Source organism: Notothenia rossii (genome assembly GCF_949606895.1).
Source record: "Notothenia rossii genome assembly, chromosome: 6".
Taxonomy (NCBI): domain Eukaryota; kingdom Metazoa; phylum Chordata; class Actinopteri; order Perciformes; family Nototheniidae; genus Notothenia; species Notothenia rossii.
The window spans coordinates 47217880-47236134 of record NC_136909.1 but is presented as its reverse complement, the minus strand read 5'-3'; positions in this window follow the sequence as shown (position 1 = coordinate 47236134).

Below are 18255 nucleotides of genomic sequence, written 5' to 3'. Positions count from 1 at the left end.
ACGGGGCAAGAGGGTTTGGGAGGCAGAGGGTAGAAGAGGTTCACGTACCTTGGGAGATGGAGGAGGAGCTTCAGGGAGGCAGGGCAGGGTCCAAACCAGCCTAATGATCCAGTAACCCAGGAGCCAATGGACCCTGTGAGGAGAGGAACCACCAGAGAGGCTAAAAGTCAAAGTCAGCCGATTACTAAATACTAGAGGAATGAAAGAGCTATGATGAGAGACTTTTTCTTAACACTTCAACCTGCATTCCTTTTTTGGCCACTTGAGGCAACACGTTCTCACTCCCAACCCGTCACATATTGACGGACGGTCAAGGCCCCTCCCCGTCACTCTATTACGTACAGGGTACCCCTTGGAAGTCAGTTTTCAACGGGAAGGGCGTCCCATAGACCTTCATAGACCTCACATAGCGTTGATAATAGACGCCATGAGAACGCTCCCCGGCAAATGCAACCCCGACGTCGGTTGTTATTGTCAATATTAATATAATAATTATTTATTTCTTAATAGTCACACTCGATTTCGCCGATTTTCTTGTTGCCCCAGCTGGTCGACACCTCTTTTAGCAGAAACAAAGGCTACATTAATGTATTAAATCAATGTTAATCCATGTGTGTGGTTGTGGAATTAATGGACGTGCCGTTGTGCGATTGCGCAACGGAATAATTTACAAACTCTTCAACTACAACCCTAATTATATTTTAAAACATTTTAGAAGGCCTCACGAAATACTTTTATGTAAATTTAAATGTAAATGTGAAGGGATGTGTGTAATGTGGTGATTATTATTCACCCGCGGATCTATGGGTTGGGGTATTGTTGCGCATGGACATTATAGTTAACCGGACATCCTGTTGATGTGAAATCCGAAAACATAAAAAAATAAATAATAATAATACTTTATTCCGAGTGTACTTGCTTTTCTCTTTGAAGGTCATCTCATAAAGGCATTGTAATACACGGTTCGGCTGCATTAAATATTACATATCTGCCGTAGTTCGCTATTTATAGAGCCCTGATGAGAGGACTTCTTGACAAACAGGAATAACTACCGCCGAAACTGAATATGTGACGTGAATCATAAATATATCAGCAATCAAACTAAATCTTCAATTTCTCTTCACACAATACGTCTCCTTGCAGTATCGATACTAATTCGGCTGACTTTTATATTTGATCCAATCGGTATATTGGTATATGTACACAATAACGGTGCACAGCTGATAGAAAGGGACACCTGGTGGTTAAAGCATGTTATTGAAATGTATTATTTGTATTATTAGATATTAATAGGAGACACAGACAGACAAACTAATAAGGCTTTATTTAAACATAAAAAAATACTTTAGGTTAAGGTCTTCTTTTGAACAAGAAAAAAGCTTTGGGGATATACATATTAAGCCTGGCAAAGTACTAATATATTGCTTTCCTGCAATGTTAACTACTGTATGTTTAAGCACTTATTTTAACTGATATTATACATATGTATTATACTCTTATAAGATGTATGTAGATAGTATAAGAAATGTGCAGAATATGACAGTTTAATGGTGGAGTATACACACATATTGATAGATGTCTTGTCTTGTTGAGGAACCTGCGACCCAGGTTTTTCATCTCCGACCTTGTCAGGTATTGAACAATCAATAAATAAAGAACACAGAATTATTAAATATAAAACACAGAATTTGTGTGATTATACTAAATGATTTACAAATAAAGACCACTGCATATTTACAACTGTTACACATGCTGATGTAACGCAAATGTTTCCAACTTGGGATCAATAAAGTATATATTATCTCTTTCGACTCCACTTCAAGCGATATAATTACTAACAAAGCACTTATATACTAATAAAGGACTGACTTATCTAAAGCCAGTTGAGTAGCACTTGAAATGTTTTAGCTCTCTGAAACCTGATGTACTTATATGATTCTGTTTTCTTCAAGTTTGTGTCTTATTGGTCGAACGCACTTATTGTATGTCGCTTTGGATAAAAGCGTCAGCTAAATGCAATGTAATGTAATGTAAGATGATTGATGGCTATGCCATATTTGCCTCTGAACCTTGACAAGTGCATGTTTCAGGCTTATAAATTAACAACAGGAGGGGTCACAGACATAAGACCAGCTGTTAAATAAAGCTCTTCTGACCTTAGCTGTCAAGTGGGTATATATTAATGCTGCCCATTATGGGCACAAGCAATTTTCACCCATTTATTAATTATAGGTTTTATATTTGAGTGTTTCCTATCCCCTAAACCTCCAGGGATGTACACAGTTTAATACTGGCAACTTCTTTGTTAAGAACTCAGGCACTTAGGAGGTAGGACCCAATTGCACGACCCGGGAGACAGAGGTAAAGTATTGTTAGGATACTTTATTTTCCAAAATACAGCAAAAAATGGTCACTAACTAATCTCAGGATGAGAGGACAAAAAATGAGAACAAAAAGAAAATCGCTCACGTGGTGAGGAACAAAACTTTTCACGAGTACAAAAAAGAGCATAGACGGGGTGGGGGGACGGGGTGGACCCGTTCAAATCCAGTTTTGGACAGTCTGCCGTGGTTCCATCCCATTTCAAAGTGTTGTTCGACGCTCGGCGTAACCCTCGGCGTAACCCTCGGTGCACACTCAAACATCCAATCACAGAGCTTGAGGACTATCACGGGGTTTGTCAAGCAAAGCGGAGAAAATACTTACTTCCGGGTGTAAAATTCTCTAAAGCAACTTGGGAGCTCCATGCAAGTCAATGGGACGCCCTGCCCGTTGAAAACTGACTTCCAAGGGGTACCCTGTCCGTAATAGAGTGACGGGGAGGGGCCCTGACCGTCCGTCAATATGTGACGGGTTGGGAGTGAGAACGTGTTGCTTGAGGGCAGCAGAAACAAGCTGGGAACACATTGACACATTATCACCTCATAAAGGTGTCACTGCAAACTTGTTAGCAAACAGTTGCCTATTTACACATTGTAGTTAAAGAGCAAAATTAATCAAGAAATGTACGCACATTACAAAATAGTTGTGTTTGTTTACACCTGAGTGCAATTTTCACTCACGCTCTAGTTGCTTTTGGAACTGTTTCATTTTGTTGGAAAAGGCACCAAAACAAACCAAAACAGCAGAGTAACAGTCCATAGTAAAAAAAAGTTTCAGTTTACACATTCGATAACCAAACACCATCCTCAATTTTCTTTTTAATTCTTCTTTGAGGAAGAAAAGTAAAGAGATTCAGGAAATGTTAATCTGCAGAATTGTGAGTACCGATGACTTTATGAACCCCATTGTCCTTAAAATTGCATGTGCATGGCACTTGATATTAATTAGCTTGTAAATGACCCTTCAATCCCTATAAAGGGGTATGGGATAAAAGGGCCATGTATCACACAGTAATGGAAATTAATGTTGATGTAATTAAATCATACATTCCCAAACTAAAGTCTGGAGAGGATGGAGGACTCCAAACGTTAAAAATATATAGTTGTGTGTGTGCGTTATTTTTGTTTATTTTTGTTAGGTTGTGTGTGTGTGTGTGTGTGTGTGTGTGTGTGTGTGTGTGTGTGTGTGTGTGTGTGTGTGTGTGTGTGTGTGTGTGTGTGTGTGTGTGTGTGTGTGTGTGTGTGTATTTGTGTGTGTGTGTTTGTGTGTGTGTGTAAAAATGTTAATATTATAAGAAAGATAATATGATATGAGTAATAATATAATAGTTATGTATTCTAAATATACATGTAAAAGATAAGATTCCATTAATAAAAAAAGAAATACTAAATATATATATATATATATATATATATATATATATATATATATATATATATATATATATATATATATAAAACGGACAAGTCAAATCAAGCAATCTGATTGGTTCTTGGCCGTGATATATACTGAGCGTATACCACGGGTAGAATTGTAAGTTACTTTTCACAACAAGTCAGTATCCCTCCGCGTCTGACAAAAACAGTATACAGTTAGACTGAAAAGCGGCTTTTCAAACTGGAACAAGAAAGCAGCGGAGAAGTAACGGCCCGTCTACACTACAGGCATGAAAAAATCTTGAAGCTGGGCGTGTCTGAAGCTTGGCGATTTTTTGCGAGCAACCAATCACATGAATCTCCCGCCCCCGACATACAAAGCAATAGCAATGTTAAAACGAAGTAAACTGGATATAAACTCTCCAAACAGGCGAAAAAACTATCAGTTTCACCCACTGTCTCTGCCACCTCCCCCCATGCCTGGTTCCTCCGGTTTGTATCCCGGTAAATAGTTCCGGTCGTAAAGAACCGGGTGATTTGCTACCGTAATATCTCGTTTGGAATATGAGGAAATGAACTGCGGTCTGGCTCTCCCAGCTTGCACGCGGTTTGATTGGCTGCGCTTGCACTGGCGGGATTTGCATAAACGGGATTTGATTGGCTGATGCCAAGCATCGAGCCTCAAAAGTTGAACATTGTTCAACAAATTAAGGCCTTCTGCTCTTTTCTCAAGGACATTTTTCATGAGCAGTCAAGTGTAGATTTTTTTTTGCACTATTGGTCAACAAAATATTTTATCTTTTTTTATATATTTTTATAAATCACCTTCTTGTTTAATTCAATTTTCCGAGAAATAGATTCCAATGATTTTATAAGGTTTTATGGTTGCATATTTAAATATAATACATGCTTATTTTTATTTTTATTTTTATTTACTCAAAAGTTGAACATTGTTCAACTTTTGATGCCGATAGATGCTCGTGATGCTTGCAAAGCCATGCCATGCTCCCCACAATGCAGTTCGGCGAAAATTAAAAATCTTCTACGTCGCCCATTCAAGTGAATGGGCGAAGCGTTGAAAGCATTTTTTGATGCCTGTAGTGTAGACGTACGGGGCAGAAACCCTCCTTTTTACACAGCGGTCCAGACATAGACATCAAACGGCAAAACATATTCAGTGTGCAGTTCCTTTGGCATTAGGGCAGGGATATCTAGATACTTTCCAAGGTTTGACATAATGAATTGTGCTACTTTTAAAGCAAGCAACGATGTTTTCAAATCTGTTATCAAAGAGGTCCGCAAAAACGTTGGACAAAGCAAATAAATACGCACAGACATTTTCCGATTCATAAAACAATGCGTACCGGCGTAGGACTTGCGTGCGGCACGTCCTACGCCGGTTTCCCTTTATAAATCACAATCAACTCGAAATGCGGCGCAGCTTTTGCGGGCTTCAGGTAATGCCCATATTTGCCTACAAATAGTCAAAGAAACGCCCCGTATTAATATTCATTTTGACTGATTGCATGAAGAAGATCGCAGGAAATGACGACAGAACAGCTAAAAAAAGACATCTCACACCGTGGCCGTTTCTCAATCGGGAGTAAAACTGCTGCAGAGCAACTATTTCAAGTATCTGGCCTACTACTCATCGAGTGGCATCGAAGGACTGTTTGAATGCATGTTTAAAAAAAAAACAGCATTCTGCGCCACTCTATGCTTGAAATAGTTGCTCTGCAGCACTCGCGATTGAGAAACGGCCAGAGTCAGATTTTGATTCTTTTGGGAAGGTTGAGATAAATCATATTGTTTGGTGGATGCAGATTGAACCAGAGTAGCAGCATGGAGGTCGGATCGTCACCAAAATAAATAAATAAGTGGTCCGAAAAAAGTGAATGACAAAATACACATAACCTTCCTCAGGCAGTGTGTCAGTGTGTTTGTGCCAGGGACAGGAGACCCCCCCCCCATGATGAAATCCCTGCGGAGTGGAGTCAATTCATGATTTTTTTTAAATTTGGTGATCTGTGTTCCAGCTGTCGATCAGCTGTGCGCAGCGTCTCCACTGCAGCCTGTGCGTCTCACCTCCCCCCCCCCCCCCCCCCCCCTGCAGTACCTCTATATCCACAATATATTGTAGGGCCATACCTATATAAAGTATACAAATATTCTTTTAAAAATACCAAACAGATCCTGCATATTAGCCATGCCTCATTTCGCTCTATTTGCTCTTTCCAGCGCTGTTTTTGCAGGGGGCTGATTCTGTGAGCTGCAGCCGGACCACGCCCCCGTGCTTTGAGATCAGCTGCTGGGCTCTCAGAAGAGGGGAGGAAAAAAGATCTCCGTCCTCCGTGTTTTATTCTTATAGAAGTAAGAAGAGAAGTAATGGGGCAGAATCCCTCCTTTTTACGCAGCGGTCCAGACATAGACATCAAACGGCGACACATATTCAGTTGACAGTTACTTTGGCATTGGGGCAGGGATATCTAGATACTTTCCAAGACATAATGAATAATGACAAAATGAATTGTGCTACTTTTAAAGCAAGCAACGATGTTTTCAAATCTGTAATCAAAAAGCTTCTCAAAAACACTATCAAAGCAGTTCCTGCCGTTGCTACGTTAGTTCAAACAGTAACAACGGACTATTTTTCTTAGCGGATGCATGTCAATTTAAATCAATTCATACAACTATTTTTTAAATCAATAAAATCATTTTCTAAATCCATAAAAGCATTTCAATTAATATTGGGAGTCATATCGTTACTTTGTTGAGAATGTGGCCATGTAATAAGCGGGATAATGTGCAGCGACTTGGTCATTATGGAGAAAAGAACACCGACAGGCTGATCAGGAGCCCGACGCGAAGCGGAGGGATCTAGATCGGCATGAAGGTGTTTTCTTATGGCATATGATTATATAGAGTCATTATTCATTTGTTTTAAAGCAGGAGGCGCAAACGCTTGCCTCGGGGAGGGAGAAAAAGAGCCACAGCAGAGAATAAACAGAAGGGCAACCATGGAAACCATGCACGGGAAGTCTTCTTCACTACTTTTGTGGCAGACTACAGCGCCACTTACAGGCCTGGCATATGTAGCCTACTACAGGGGTTCTCAAACTTTTTGTTTATGTTGACCACTAATTATTATCAAGGGTTTTCGCGAACCACCTCATATGCAAACCATACAAATAAGTACATATATAAACATAGTGTTAAAACGCCGATATATTTTTAAAGTTAATTATAGACAATCAAAAGTAAATTGAAGCCTATGTGATACTTTTGTGACCGGTGTCTGTCTGCGTTGTGTATGTTTCTCAAAGAGGACGGCGGACGGTATTTTAATTAGGTAATCCCAAACAATACCACAGTGCGCACGCGCACAGTGCACTCACAAAACGGGCACACAGGTCTACAAAAAACTACCGGTATGCTTAGTCCTACTTTAGTTACTGTGCTGCAAAAAGCAGACGGCGCTGCGCTCAACACACACCAACACACTCTCACTCCCTAAACGTCCAGGAGCGACGCTTGGTCAGGGACCCCGTGGCGTGCAGTTGGGACGCGCCGAGGCTCCTTCAGCTTACCTAAACGGTCGCTTAGCGACATTGCGTTTGTTAGGGTTAGTTAAGCCGGGTAAATCAAACATATCCAGGGTCTGTTGAACTGGCTTCGTCGTACAGGGCACTGGAGGCAGTACCGGACATATTCTTCATAAAACTAATACATTTAAATAAAATGAGGCCACGCTTTATTAACTCGTGCGCACGCTTTATGAACTTGTGCGAACGAGTTAATAAAGCGTTCGCACGAGAAGGTATCCCGTGCGAACGAGAAGGTATCTCGTGCGAACGAGAAAGTAAAACATTTTATTCATTTTTCTCTTTATGAACCCTCAAGGGCTCCGTACCAAAGAGACTACACTACCCACAATCCCCAGCTATTGTTGTGACGACGCCTGTCCGCTTTGACAAACCTCGTGATAAGTCAACAAGCTCTGTGATTGGATGAAACATAAATTCATACAAAAAAAGTCCAACCCTGTCTCCTAAAAATTATGTTCCCACAGAACTAAACCGCATTCTCAATTACGTTTAGCTAGAAACGTATTTTCTCCCATGTTACGTTTGTTATGAACGTTTCTTAAAAAACCCGAGCCTGTTTTTCAGGTTTCAGTCTCGAAAATGACATTCCCAGAACAAATGACCATATCTTCCCTTCTAAAAGGGTTAAATTAATCATCTTTTTTCTCAAAGTAATGATAAACCTGTCAGTTGGATGTAGAAAAGTCAGATTCAATATAGATGTTTTTTATTTTAAAGAAAATTCCGATTGAACATGGTAAAAAACTATAAATTATAGTGTCCGTCCAAAGAATATTTTGTACTTAGCCTATAGTGAAAACTAACCTTGGATGATGGGTTAGTAGACTAAAAGCTTTAGGAATCCAAAGTACAACATATAATAAGTACCCTGTATCAAGATTGATGCAAAACAAGTGATATTTGACATTTTCAGACAGATTTAGCAAAACAAAAACTCTTCTGGGGCCATTTGGGTGGATTTTTCATATCTCTGGCTCCCCCTGCTGGATTTTGACATGTGACATCTCTTTCTAACCGTCAGAATCCCACATAGTCCTTATTTGGTCATGTGTGTGTATTATACTGCCGCATAGCCAAGACCGGAAGCAGCAGCCACTCTGGTGGCTACCATTACCAGCTAATTTTTGCTCTGCGATTTTTACATAAAAATTGAATTATGGATTATAAATAATTCCAATTATTGTCCAGGAACTTTATCAACCTATGGATTAACCGATTCAGCCGCGTCTTTTCTCGTTTTAATGCCATTGAACACGTCTTTTGATCAGATTAACAGCTACGGTGAGACGATCTCCCTAGAAGCTACGTAAAGGTACGTGTTGTGATGTCTGTCTTTGCTTCCCCTGTCGCAAATTCGGATCACTCAGTGATGATACTATATACCTAAATAATCTGTGGAACCTCAGCTTTAATCGGAGATCTTGTATGTGCAGCTACGATAAGTAATAAGGGTACTTTTATCTTGAGTTCTGTGCCAATGTCCGTTAGCATTTTTCGCTAAGGGGTCATTTAGAGGCTTCTTATGAGACTTGTGTTTTGTTTTGGTAAAAATAGTTTATATCGTCAGTTAGCTGAGATTATTTCCGTTAATCTGGTATAACACATTAATAGGTTCTTAAATATTAAGATCCCCTGAGACACAGTGTCCTGAAAGAAAAACCCAGGGTCCCCGCCGGCTTAACAGGTTAAGTACGTTTATTTTCCAAATATCTTTGCCATGTATTGTCTTGCTTATAATAATGATAATAGTCAATTATAAATATCATTTTAGAGCACACATTTGAAATCGAGAATCGGGCTCGATATATGGTTAAATTAAAATCAGTAGGCGAGGCTGTAATTTCACCAGCTGTTACTCTCATGAGCGAGGCAGAAAATAATAGTTTTAGCATGCCAAAAAGCTACTGTCGTTTATTGCACCTCAAACATTAAAACAAATCCAGAGTTACGTGTTTCTGTACTTCCTCTAAGAAGAAAGGACAGTAAAAGAAGATCTCTTTGGTCGTTTCTCAATCTCGAGGATACTGGCTTCCAAGCCAATATTTCAAGGATGCTACGTCATCAAGTGGCGCAGCAGGACCGTTCCAATGTCCAGCATACTTGGAATTCCACCAAGGCTGCGTTCTTGGTCTGGGGGAAATTTCGAGGCTGCACATGGGTAGACTTCGCGTCCTTAAAATCCCCACAATGCTTTGCGCATGGACCAATATCAAAATCTCTTGCGGAGAATGGCTGAACCGACGCAGCACACATTTAAATGTAAGTATATAGTGGCGTAGAACATGTGTTGGTAAATATGTTACTTTGTTACATTTGTTATCACCAAAAATGTGTTCCGTGAAAGTAAAGCAAGTTCATAATTAGATATATATCTATTTATTTTCGGTACAGTTTATGTTGAAACCGTTAGAGAGAGTGGCACACTTTTTAGCCTGTTCCATTCTTCTTCGTTTTCTGAAGCCGTGGCTTGGACTTGCTTTGTTTCTGAAGGAAGTGACTTGGAAGTACGCAACTACCAAGCCAGCATCCTCGCGATTGAGAAACGGACAGAGTCTTCAGGCTTGATCGCCATTCAAATGACAGCGTTGGTTTCCCCAAAAGTGGGCGGGGCTGTAACGTGATGTAGATTTTACTCTCATCTATTATTAAAAACCATTCTATTTATTCTAACGTAAATTACATGCCAGTGTTTTATCTTTGTATTACTTATATTTTAATACTTTATTTGCTATGTTTTATATCTGAAGCAAATTATCTTTTTGAAGATTTGTAGTCAATTCCACCCTTCAATGTAGCATAAATGTGAAGTCTCATTACAGGAACAATACCGGAAACAGACGAAGGAAAGATCCTCAGCTTGATGATTGGATGTTTAAGCCGCAATGCACGTTTTTAAAGATATTACTGATTTTCTTTGATAAGAATGTAAATACTGAGTTGAGAGAATAGCCATTTGGGTGATGGGAGACACATCTTTGGAATCACAATTTCAATAGCTTAGCATTAAATGACGGATATACATTTCTGTCTGTGATGTTTTAAAAATCAGATATTAATGTGTAGAAGTAAAACATGAGAAATAGTATAGCAATATCCTGTAAAATTATGTAAAAAGATGAATAAAACTAAATATCTTCAGATGTTATACATACAAAAGTGTCCGACACTAATAATACAAAGCTATTATTAGTATGCTGTGTGTACCTTGTGTGCACCGCCTAGTGGTTAAAGCACGTTATTGAATTATTTTGTTGAATAATGTTATTTTTGTTGAATAATCTTATTTGATGAAAAAAATATTAAGAGTACATACTTTCATAGGGGGAAAGTAGAAAGTCAATGATAGAAATATAAAATATAAAAAATCAAGAAGATACTGTAAGTGATCTCTACAATAAAACAGTTTAGTTTCGGATGTACAAAGAAATTAATATGAGGATGTGCAAAACAGACAAACTAATTAACCTTTATTAACACATTAAGGAATACTTTAGGTTAATGTGCAGAATTTGACAGTTTAATGTTGAGGTATACACACATATTGATAGATGTCTTCTAATGCACTGTTGAGGAACCTGCGACCCAAGTTTTTCATTCATTGCATAACTACACTGTAGTTGTGTACAGTATATGATATGTCAATAAACCTTAGAAAATCTTGAAATCTTGAAAGGGATGTGCAAAATAGCAATTATATACAGTTTTTAATGAACTATTAGTAGAGAATAGTGAGTAATGAATATACTTTATAGAAATCTGCATATAAATGTTCAGTCTTCTCAAGCACCAACTATCAAATATCTCTCCTGATTGTTGGCACTTGACAATCACCTTCCCTACATTTTACTCAGGTGTAACTAAAGTCTGCTTTAAGGGTTGTTTATGTTTCACATCATTAATCAGAATCTGCAAAGTAACTAAAATAAATGTAGTGGAGTAAAAATACCAGGTTAACCTCTGAATTGTAGTAACAATGAGCTGTCATGTGGGTATATATGCTGCCCATTATGGATACAAGCGATTTTCACCCATTTAGTAATTACATGTTTTAAATGTGTACACACCAATGGGTTTCCTATCGCCTAAACCTCCAGGGCTGTACACAGTTTAATACTGTCAACTTCTAATTTTGGGAAAAACGAAAACGTCTTTTAAAACTACAATTCCCAGGAGAGACCTGCCATAGAGGACATGTTGCGAAAAACAATAGCCAGCATGTGTAGTTCTGGGGGGGCGTTCGAGTCCAGTTTTGAATAGTCTGCCGTGGTTTCGTTCCATTTCAAAGAGCTTGGTGCTCGGTGTAACCTTGGCGCACTGCCACTCCAACATCCAATCCCAGAGTTTGAAGATTAATCACGGGGTTCGTCAACGAGACTGTAGTCCCAAACGATAGCTGGGGATTATGGGTAGTGTAGTGTCTTCGGCCATCCTAAACTCAGATTTTTTTCCCGGATATCATATCGCATTAACACCATATCCCAACGTGCACTGCGGCTAAAACATCCTGTGCTTCAAGCTGAGGATCTTGGGTAATCAGTTTACCGTCTACGTCTGTTTCCGGTGCCCAAGATTATAGAATTAAACGAATAAATAAAAACAAGGATAATTGTGTGTTATTGTTGAGTAAATAACAGTGTGTTATTTAGACAAGAATAACAAATTAGAAGGAAAAAAAGATTAAAAAAAATACAGATTTCAGTATTCTGAGGCTCTGAGCCCCATTTCTTTTCCTCACAGACGGCAAAAAAAGTCAGACATTATACGAATTAAAATAAAAACAATAATCGTGGCTTGGTATTGAGTAAGAACATGTTTTTATGAACCACACAGCTTCCACTCTACCAAGACCCGACGGACAAAAAGTAGCGTATCATATGCACGCAAAACTCGGCATCAGATCTCAATGGGAATGGTTAGCGTATCATATGCACGCAAAATAGGACTTCTGCGTATCTATTGCACGCATTTCCAATGTGTAAAGTCGTGTCATTTGTACGCAGACTGAAGAAAGTGGGTTGATATATGACAACAATATGATCATGATAATGAAAACAACATCGACATATTAATATAACATATAATGAGCATTCAATAATAATAATATTAATAATTAATAATATTAATAACGACCTTAGTAATCTGAAGGGGGCTTGAGAGGAGAGTCCGAGAGAATGGGAGTAAACGGAAGAAGAAAGTGAATAAAAACAAAGACATATAGGGATCATCTGTGATGAGAGTATGGCATGTCTGTTGTGAGTGGTGTGAGAGGCAAAAAGGGGGGCTGGCTGATATCAGAATGAGAATTACCAATGAAGGTTATCAATGAATGGGTTTGCATCTAAATCCATGGTCTGTTTTTTTATGCCGGCAGTTAATTTTTCCATTTAAATGTATTTTCTGGGGGAAACTTCTGAAGCAATTGGCGTCAGGACTCAAAGAGAGACACGGTGGAGAGCTGGAGCTTTGATGGCAAACACTGACGGTTTATTTGGAGCTTTGGCCGGAGAATTCACAAGACTGAAGCACCCTCCTGTAGTTCCGGTTTTTAACTAGTTCAGAGTGTAATAATCAACATTCTTCAATATATAGACTAAACAGCTGAGGACACTGAATCACATTTGTTGTCGCTTATGGCTCTGGGTCATCTACACCCCGAGAAGGATGTGTTCCAGGTGTCCCACAACAATAACTATCTCTCACCAGGAGTTGCCCGTCCATAAACTGGTGACAACATCAACAACTTGCTAGGACAGCCCCTCCTTATGGGAGATAACGGCTGATTAAGGTTGGTCAGCTGCGTCAGAGGGCGAAAGGTAAACATGTAGGGCGAAATTATTCCCTGACATATTCCATAAATAGATTTTCCCAGAGTGTGATATTGCTTTTGTGTCAGGATTTCCAGTTCATGAGGATAGTAAAAAAAAAAGGACAATAGCTCTGAAGAGATTTTAATCCTTCAAGAGTTGAATAATCGATATAAAATACAAATAAATATGTTGCACGGGATACTACTTGTTCAATGTTGAAGTGTAATGTGTACTTATTTTAAAAGAAATAATACTTCGTAAAAGAAATAAAAAAGGCAATTATTGGTCGGTGAAATACACCCATTGACAAGAGCTGATTCCAAATAATTCAGCATTCGAAAAGTATTTTTAAGTAGTAAAGGACTTTTTTCTTTGTTTAGTCATCACGACTAAGCTGACTATACACTCTGCAAAATCTTTCGAATGACGCCAGATTTAATGTTTTGATTGTATTTTGGAATTGTTTTTCATTTGCACTGCCGCCTGCAAGCAGCATGACATGTCAGCATATAACCAGATCTGTCATTTTTTAAATGTTATATTGATAATTATGTTAAGTATGTGAATCGGTAAGTTTTACCACTGTATAGCCTCGGACGCTGCATGTTACTATATAGTCTGAGAGTGTCACGATCTGTCTGTGTTGTGTTTTGTCTTGTCTAGATCTGTCTTTTGTTTTCTGTCTGCGTTGTGTTTTGTCTCGTTTAGATCTGTCCTTGGTTACCTGTCTGTGGCCCTTTCTCACTTCTCTTATTTTTTATTTCCTCGCTCCTCGGTGTCGGTCTCGCCGGAAGTTGATTTGTCTGCGCCATCTTGAGTAGCGTCCCAATGGCCTTATTTTTGCCGGAGGACCGAGGAGCGAGGAGCGATAATGGAGGAGCTATAATCGAGGAACCACCAGACCATCCTTCGATGAAATCCTCAGACACTCGCCCCGCCCCCTTACAGTGTATCGCTCACTGATTGGACGATGCAGTGCATGCACTGATCTGATGCTTCTTGACATGAGAGCAGTTTCCCAGCGGAGTGAAGAAAATACATGAACCTCGCGGGAGTCACTCCTCAGTTTATACTGTGTTTTGTTTCAATTAATGTATCATTTAGTTACAAATATGGGATATGTCTGAACAACAAAGTGGTCAAAAATCATTTTATTCATTTTTTGGAAACATTTTCATGGCCGCTTTTTTCGTTTTACATTTTCCTTTATTGTCAGTCATTAAGTGCTATTTAAAATGTTAATTTGCTACATATACAAACAAACAAACAAAGTTTGCAATCCAATGAATGTTAATCTAACTGGGTTTTGATAGATAACATATCTCTTTTTCTTCTCTGAATTATTTTATTTATTCTTTGCACTCTAATCAATATTAATCAAACTATTGTTCGTTTATACATTTTAAGAATGGCGTTTATCTTTTTTGAGAATGAGTTCTTATTTGATTTGATTTATTTGGGTCTACAACAGATGATACAAATGTTTGTGTCAGTAAATGTGTACTAACAGAGGCGGGGGTGTGTGTGGAAATAACGGGGACAGAGCTGGCTGCTGTCAGACGATCAGCTGTGCAGCGTCATCACAAACGGACGTCGCTTCACGTGGCGCTCCGGAGGAAACAACGTCCCATTGCTCTTAAAACTCATTTCTCGGCTTCTCGCGGTTTCCTTGCGTCTCTCCATGCTTCCCTGGTGGGAGGGACTAGTCACAGGGAAACAACGCAAGTGAGGGACGCAAGGAATCCATTTAACCGAAGTGAGAAGGACCCTGTGTGTGTTCCCTCCTACCTGTTCCCTCCTACCTGTTTACTTGATTGTGTTCACCTGGTGCTCCTGTGTTTTCTCCTCCCTCCTCACATGTCTCTTGTTTTGTTGATTAGTCTTGTGTGTATTTAAGTTATGTTTTTGCTGTCTGTCTTGGTTGGTTCCTCGTTTGTCTGAGACTGTGTTCTCAGTGTAGTGTTCTGTTTTTTGTCACCTACAACCTTGAAATAAAGGTATTTTTCTCTGTTCAATCTTCATTTGGGTCCTGCCTGTTTCACTAACCCTAACAGAAGGAACCAACCAAGGATGGGCCCAGCAGATCCTTTTGAGCTGAAATTACTCAGTTTTTCCTTTTCTTTGGCTGGCTGCTCTGATAGGTGGAGGAGAGCGTCCGGTGTTCAGCAGCGAGAGGCTGCTCTGGCTGAGGCGCACCAGATGGCTATGGAGAAACCATGCTTGGTGAAATTCTTATTTTTGGACTTCCTCTCGGTGTGTGATTCCCGGCCTGTTAGCCCCAGGCGTGCTGTCCCCCTGCCTCCCGGTTCCCAGCCTGACACCATACGTCTCGGCGTGTTCCGTCTGGAGTCAACCTCTGCTTCTTCCCCAGTTCCTGCTCCTGTCCATGAGCCGTTCTCTGGAACTCGTCTGGCTTTTGGAGGTCCACGAAGCCTCCAAAAGGCTCCTAAGAGAGGGAGTCGCAAGTCCAGGCTAGCAGTTCCGGCCCCAGTTCTGGCCCCAGCAGCCTGGGTTCCTGCCCCAGTTCTGGCCCCAGCAGCCATGGTTCCGGCCCTGGTTCCGGCCCAAGCAGCCATAGTCCCTCCTCTAGTCCCTCATTTAGTCCCTTATCTAGTCCCTTCTCTAGACCCTTCTCTAGTCCCCTCTCTAGTCCCCTCTCCAGTCCCTTCCCTAGTCCTTCCTCTAGTCCCTTCTCTAGGCCCTTCTCAAGACCCCTCTCTAGTCCCTTCTCTAGTCCCTTCTCTAGTCCATTCTCTAGTCTCTTCTCTAGTCTCTTCTCTAGTCCCTTCTCTAGTCCCTTCTCAAGACCCCTCTCTAGTCCCTCCTCTAGTCCCTTCTCTAGTCCCATCTCTAGTCCCCTCTCTAGTCCCCTCTCGAGTCCCCGCTCAAGTTCCCTCTCGAGTCCCCTCTTGAGCCCCCTCTCCAGTTTCCTCTCGAGCCCCCTCTCCAGTTTCCTTTCAAGTCCCCTCTCAAGCCAACTCTCAAGTCACCTCTTGAGTTCCCTCTCAAGTCTCCTTTCTCCTCTCCTCTCGAGTTCCCTCTCCAGTTCCATCTCGAGTCCCCTCTCCAGTCTCCACTCAAGTCCCTACTCAAGTGCCGTTGGAGGTTTCCGCTGGGGGTCCTGCCAACTCTATGTCCTGTCCCGTTGGGGGTCCCGCCGACTACTCTTCTGCCGGGGGTCCTGCCAACCCTATGTCCTGTGCCGTTGGAGGTCCCGCTGGGGGTCCTACCAGCTCTATGTCCTGTCCCGTTGGGGGTCCCGCCGACTACTCTTCTACCGGGGGTCCTGCCAACCCTGTGTCCTGTCCCGTTTGGGGTCCCGCCGACTACTCTTCTACCGGGGGTCCTGCCAACCCCGTGTCGTGTCCCGTTGGGGGTCCCGCCGACTACTCATCTGCCGGGGGTCCTGCCAACCCTGTGTCCTGTCCCGTTGGGGGTCCCGCCGACTACTCTTCTGCCGGGGGTCCTGCCAACCCTATGTCCTGTGCCGTTGGAGGTCCCGCTGACTACTCTTCTACCGGGGGTCCTGCCAACCCCGTGTCGTGTCCCGTTGGGGGTCTCGCCGACTACTCATCTGCCGGGGGTCCTGCCAACCCTGTGTCCTGTCCCGTTGGGGGTTCCGCCGACTACTCTTCTGTCGGGGGTCCTGCCAATACTGTGTCATGTCCCGTCGGGGGTCCCGCCGACTGCTCTTCTGCCGGGGTTCCTGCCAACCCTGTGTCCTGTGCCGTTGGAGGCCTCGCCGACTACTCTTCTGCCGGGGGTCCTGCCAACCCTATGTCCTGTGCCGTTGGAGGTTCCGCTGGGGGTCCTGCCAGCTCTATGTCCTGTCCCGTTGGGGGTCCCACCGACTACTCTTCTGCCGGGGGTCCTGTTCCATTGGAGGTCCCGCTGAGAGTCCTGCCAATCCCATGTCTTGTTCCGTTGGAGGTCCTGCCGTCACCTGTCTCGCCGGGGGTCCTGCCAACTCCTGGTCCTCTTCCGTGGGGGATCCTGCCGAAGCCTGTCCCACCGGCTCCGGTTCCTGTCCGGCCGACACCGGGTCCTGCCCGGCCTCCGGAGCTGTCCTGTCAGCGCCTTCCTGCCCGTCCTCCGGAGTTGTTCCGTCGCCGCCTGCTTCGCCCTCGAGCCCGGCCCCCTGAGAGCCGCGGTCTTCGCCTTCGAGCCCGGCCCACTGAGTGCCGTGGTCTTCGCCCTCGAGCCCGGCTCCCTGAGTGCCGCGGACTTTGCCCTCATGCTCGGCCCCCTGAGTTTGCCCGCTGTGATCTTTGTGGACTCTGCCTTGCCCCCGGGCTATCTGCCCGAGACCCCCTCAATGGACTCTGCCTTGCCCCCGGGCCGTCTGCCCGAGACCCCCTCCATGGTCTTTGCCTTGCCCTCGGGCCGTCCGCCCGAGACCCCCACGTTGGACTCTGCCTTGCCCCCGGGCCGTCCGCCCGAGATCCCTTCCGGGCCCTCCGCTGTGCTCCTGGGCAGCCCAAAACCCGTCCTCCAGACTCTCTCCACCCACCCTGGTGGCCCTAGTTTTGTTCCTGTCTGTGTGTGTTCCCTCCTACCTCTTCCCTCCTACCTGTTTACTTGATTGTGTTCACCTGGTGCCCCTGTGTTTTTTCCTCCCTCCTCACCTGTCTCTTGTTTTGTTGATTAGTCTTGTGTGTATTTAAGTTATGTTTTTGCTGTCTGTCTTGGTTGGTTCCTCATTTGTCTGAGACTGTGTTCTCAGGGTAGTGTTCTGTTTTTTGTCACCTACAACCTTGAAATAAAGGTATTTTTCTCTGTTCAATCTCCATTTGGTCCTGCCTGTTTCACTAACCCTAACAGAGAGAGTGGGAGTCAGAACATGAGTATATACTTTTACGCAAAGAAAATATATTTCCCCATATATTAACTGTCAATATATTACATTATTTAGTGTTCTGCTTTACTGGTTGATTGAAAAGATTTAATAAAGTAAATCTTGCTGTTAGCTACACCAACTGATACTAATTAATAATCAACATGAACAAAATATGTATTCATATTTACAAAATATATTGAAGATATATAGAATAATATATTGTGTTAATATATTACAATATATTGAAG